Source organism: Macaca thibetana, chromosome 18 (assembly GCF_024542745.1).
Source record: "Macaca thibetana thibetana isolate TM-01 chromosome 18, ASM2454274v1, whole genome shotgun sequence".
Classification (NCBI taxonomy): Eukaryota; Metazoa; Chordata; class Mammalia; order Primates; family Cercopithecidae; genus Macaca; species Macaca thibetana.
In genome coordinates, this window is record NC_065595.1 from 4,406,416 (window position 1) to 4,412,415 (window position 6,000).

The window sequence follows — 6,000 nt, forward strand, 5'->3', positions numbered from 1 at the left end:
TACTGTGCATTTTTGAGGAATTTTTAAAAATTAAAATATCTATGAAATTTATTTTAAAAAGCAACAAATGATCATATTGTCCTCATTACCAAAGATTACCAGGTATACTTTCTGATCGTCTGAGAGCTGCCAGCCCTGCACTCCTCCCTGTTGGGTCTTCTCACGTACTGGATCCCATGACTTCATTCTGGTCAGTGCTGGCCACTCTGGCCATATATACTAGTATATATGCTATGTATGCTATACATATACACTATATATACTAGTATATATACTATATATAATATATATTCTATAATACCTAGTAGAATAGTGTGTATATATATACACACTATATATATATATGAGATTGTTTCTACAAAATACCAGCCCATCTTGCCTGATATGGAAGGCAGTGTTTATCTTTCATTTTCCTTCCTACCCTTCTTTAATATCTTTCTTCCATAACTTTCTTCCCCTTATTAAGTACAAAATATTTGTATGTATATGTATGTATGTGTGTATATACATATATATCTGTGTGTATATATGTATGTATGGGTCTATATGTGTGTGTGTATGTATATGTATATTTAGAATGAAATTAAAACCTTCTTCCCTCCATCTTGGATTCTTATGTAAATTCATTATCTGGCTAGTGGATTGTATAAAACTGAGCAACGCTGTCATGAACTGTCTTGTGACCCAGGGAAACTGCATGACCCACTCGATTGTTAGAAAATGCCAAGGAATATATGGGCTAAGCCTTTAGCCTTCTATGGAGAAAAAAATAATAAAAATGTATATATAAGACATATAGGCTATGGATTTTTTTTAAAATGAGACTGATTTTACTCATTTAGACAGGAGAGGAATAGCTCTGAGAAATTAAAGATCTAAGAGCACTCAGTACACATGGTAACTAACCATGAAAACTAAGGGGAATTTTCGAAGTGATCACAAATTAAAATATCAGTGATAATACCTTTTAAGTTGTTTACCATACAGTGGAGTGAAAGAGCTTGTTAAGTAATAGGGAGAGTAATAATAAAAAGATTTATTTGTAACTATTAGACACTCAATAAAGAACATATACATTATTTCCACTAAATCTTCATAACAACCCCAAGTCATATGCATTTGTCCATTTCACAGATGTAGAACTAAGGCTTGGATATTAACATGACTTTCCTAATGTCACAAAACTAATGACAGTAAGAGCATTTCTACCCAGTTCTGCCGAGTGCCAGAGACCATGTTTGAATCCTAATGCTCCGCTAGGGCTTACAGCAGATGAGTGATGGAAGACTCTTGCAGGGAATTTCTTTTGCCAGACCTTCTTTTCCCAACAATATGTTTGTCTATCTTGAATCTGAATTACCCATTATGTATTTATTTGCCTTAAATTTTGTCCTTACTTACAAAAATACCACAGAAAGATACAATAAATTAAGCTTCATTATGCCCTAGTCTAAATTAATTTCTCCATAAGTTTTGTTTGGAGGAATGAGAGACAGAACTCATGGGAGCCTGGGGGACTGACTGGAAGAAATGTAGAACGGGAGAAAGTTAGGGAAGAATGGTAGGAAATCAAGGGGAAGGTAAACATTACCTTCCAGATCCGGCAAGATGGGCTGGTATTCTGTGAAAGCAATCTTATTATCTCAGTAGCTTAACATTACAAATATTTTTTTCTTTTTTTAAAACTGTAAGTTCTCAATTGACAAAGATTAATTGTACATATTTATGCAGTACACTGTTATGTTTGGAAATAAGTCTACATTGTTGAAAGATTAATCAAGCTAATTATACCTATCACCTCACCTACTTTTAATTTTCTTTCTGATGAGAATATTTTCAACCTACTATTTTAGCAATTTTAAAATAGTTAATAAATTACTATAAACTATGGTCACCATGCTGTGCAATAGACCACTAAAACTTATTCCTCCCGTCTAATTGAAACTTGATACCTTTGACCCACATCTCACCTCTCTTTTTTCTTATTCCCACTGTATCCTCACTTTAGCTAAAGGTGGCGCTGTGCTCAGCATGGTCCCTGCCTTGGGTTCCAGGCTGACAATGTCACCACAATCTCGCACATTTCCAGCTGTCATGGCAGAAGTAAAGAGAGCTCCAGGGGGTCTCCCACACCAAATGCTCCAGCCCAAAAGTGACACAGCATTCTGCTCCCATTTCACTGACCATAACTTACAGGTGAGGACCAACCTCAGGTAGGGACAGAAGGTGCAAATCTACGGCGTGAACCCAAAGTGAGAAGAAAGAACAATGTCATGGCGATGCCAATGAAGATTCACCCACTGCCTATTTCTCAGTATTTGCCCATCGTCCACAGGGCCTGGATTTGGCTCTGCTCACACTTAGGAGAGCATCTTTCCCTCCAGTGCATTTCAGTTCATTGCCCCATTTGCTGTTCACATTACTTTCTGAAACTGCTATTTTTCAGATGGTCAGCTTCTCTTCAATCACACACATATATCATATTACCAAAGTAAGCCAAGAACATATCTTTTAAAAACGTTTGGAATGAGAATGGGTAATGAGGGGTCCCATGTTTTTGACGGGAGGGTTTTGTCATCTTTATCAAAGGGAGAGCCTTGTCTGCTACTTCAATTATGTTCTTTCCTTACACATTATCTTATCAGAGGCATTGTATGAGATCTTAAAATCATGAATTTCTGACTGATGTGAATGATTCATCTTATTGTAATTTTCTGTGAATATTATGATAGCCAAGTGGAAAGGGAAATTCATTTGTATGCTGTGAGATCTTAGAAAATCAAACTTTACTTTAAAAATAAATTTTTATTGCCATGAGGCATTTCTTTTGTGTCATTCCTCACCTTGATGAGAAAGTGATGGACCCTTTATAATGAGTAGTATCTGAATCATGCTGGAAGATGTCAAAATAAAATGAAGATTTCAAAAATGAATAGCTTCCCATCATTTTGCAAAAAAAAAAAAAAAAAAAAAAAAAAAAAAGACAAATCACATCTCAATTTAGTAAGCAAATATTTCATTTCCTGTAAATTATATACAAATATATAATCGTTTGAAGTTTGTTACAGTGATTCAAGGATTTTGTTGAGACTCAAATGGTTGTCTATGACGTCCATGCCTTGTACTGCGCATAATGATTGAAAACTCAAGAACTTATAAGAAACCATCTCAGCTCTCCAGGATCTTAAATCCCGGTGAAGAAGAAGAGACAAACAGTGTCATAGCTCAGTTTTACCAGAAGCAGAACTTGAGATAAGACTTCATGTGCAACGACTTATTTATTAAGAAAGTGTTCCCTGGCGAAACTAATGAAAAAAAAGAAGAAAGCAGGGTTGGGAAGGGGGAAGACCAAACAGGGATGTGATTTCAGGCAAAATCCTACAGCAAGTGTTCCAGTCTGGTCCTTCAGGATAATTCAGAAGTGTAAAGTATACCTAGGAGTTGTCTTGATCTGAAACAATGGAGCTGAGTTTCTGTACTCTTGAACTTCTCAGTCATTGGCTAAGGTCTGCATCAAGGGAACAGAAACTCCTAGGTACTTCCAGCTCTCTGCACATGTAATAAAAGTGACTCCAGTAGCCCAAGGGCCATCTTTCAAAGAAGCATTGCAGGTAGCAGTCATCAAAGGCAAAAACATCCAGATGCTGGAGTGGGGGCGAAGGGAAAGACACCGAGAGGGGATTCTAGGGAATATGGGAGAAGTACTGACAATATTCATTACACTTCACCCCTTGCTTTGCTCAAATCCACTCACATTACGTTTGCTTTATACTGTCATGACATCTTCAAGGTGGTGGTTAGTCACAATGTCTGGGGGAAATTGACAAGGAGAAAGTTAGTAGGATGACCTATAGCTCCCATTGCAGCCATTGGTCTAAGACTATAACTTACATTCATCATCTCCATGCATTGGGGCATATCTTTTTGCTCCCGTGGAAATTGCTGCCATGCCTGTCCAATCTTATGATTTGGTGAGTCTAAAAACAGCCAGCTCTTGATGAACAACTCTGCTTGCGTGGTCATGTGATGCCTATGGCCAGACACTCAGTCTCCACCGAGGCCCAGGACCAAGCCAAGAGATTCTTTCCTCATGTCCCTCTGCTGCAGGGGGCCTGGCTTTGATCCAGAACTCCAGGGATGTGCAATGCAACCCTCATATTAGGCCCAGCCAGCGACTCCACATGATATTTACATGTATGGCAGGTACATCCAGCAGCATGGAATAGGGTGACTTATAGGGCCCAAGAGGCAGTGTTGTGTGCACTGCAGTTCAGACCTGCTACAGAGCCTCTCATGCTCTAGGCCCACTCGAAACTGTCATTTTGCAAGTTGTTTGATAAATGAGCCAGTAAAGTATTTCCAAATATGACAAGTGCTGTCTTCAAAACCTCAATATGCCTTCAAGTCCCTCTTCTTTCTTAATGGAAGAAGGTCCAAGATGTCATAACATGTCTTTTACCTAAGAGTGAAGAGCCTGGTGCACCCCAGATCTCTAGATCCCTGAAAAATCACCAGTATAGCAGGCCCCCCAAATTTTGTAGAGTTTATCTCCTACCCTATGAAGCACAACGAGTGGGGTCACGACTTTCTGCTAATCATGTCCAATAAACATGTCATCAATATAATGGACCAACAGGATACTTTGGAATGCCCAGAGGGTCCAGCCCCTTCAGGCTGTGTTGTGATGGAGATAACACAACCATGGAGCAGGACTGTGGGGGTAAACCACCCGACCTTCCTGGTGAATACAAGCAGATTCCGGCCCTCCTTTATGATGGGTATAGGAAAGAATGCATTCACTAACTCCATAGTCATACCACAAACCAGAGTCCAGCAAGGATACCACATCTACCACTCCAGTCTGAGACTGGAGTGGCCATTTGGTTAAGTTTGTGGTGGTCCACGTTGATCCTATAGGATCCATCAGGTGTTTTTACTGGCCAGATTGATGAACTCAGTATTGTAGATATAACAGAAAACACCGCATTGCATCAGTTAAGTCTTTGAGAGGGACAATACTCTGCCATTCCACCCAGGCTGAGGTCAGTTTTCTCCCATACTATCTTGACTGGGGCCTGGGGACTAAAGGGGTTTCTTCTTAGCCTTTCCAATCATGGTACTCTTTACTCTTCAGATCAAGAAACTAGTGAGGGTACTGCAGCCTGCTAACAATGTCCATCTTACTTATGCATTTGGGAACGAGAAAAATGACCATTCGTGGATCCATTCATATGACAGTCCTGAGTCAGGACTTCATATGTCACCTGACCCCCTCCAACAGGTGACTGTGATGGTACTTTGGGTTACCTGGAGCCGGCATCCCAAAAGACCTCATGTTCACCAGGCCTTCAAAGACGTGGCATTGTCTTTTTTCTAAGTGGTGTGTTACTCAGGTCAGTGTCTGAAAGTCCCATTGGAGAAGAACCTCAGAAACTGCTACTGCATATCTAGCAGAGATCAGGGTTCATTTTCAAGGTTACCCCACTTTTCCTTCCATCCAAAGCTCTGGGAATGAGAACTGGCTCAGACTTGGAAACTGGATGAGGGATCCTGTCTTACAGTGGGGTCACTAGCATTAGCTTACTGCTCATCCACTCTTGATTTTTTTAGTATGTAAAGTGATACTCTTGTTAGCTGCACACACGTCTTGTCTGTAGAAAGCCTACGGTCTATTATCTATCCTCATAGATAACTGAGGGTGGTCTGTTATCCATCCTTATAGATAACTGAGGGTGATCTATTATTCATTCTCGTAGATAATTGAGGGTGGTCTATTATCCGTTTTCATAGATAACTGAAGGTAGGTTCTATGGTGACTTCTGTTCCTGCTGTCTGTTATGGTAATCATGGCCACCTTGACTCTGATGGGCACGTGCTGCCTCCTGGCCACTGCTATTCTGCAATCCTGTGAACTCCATAATACCAGGAGACCTGATTATTTTATAGCAACCCCTCTTATCAGCCCTGCTAGAGCTTCTCAGTGGTTCCAAAACTCCCTAC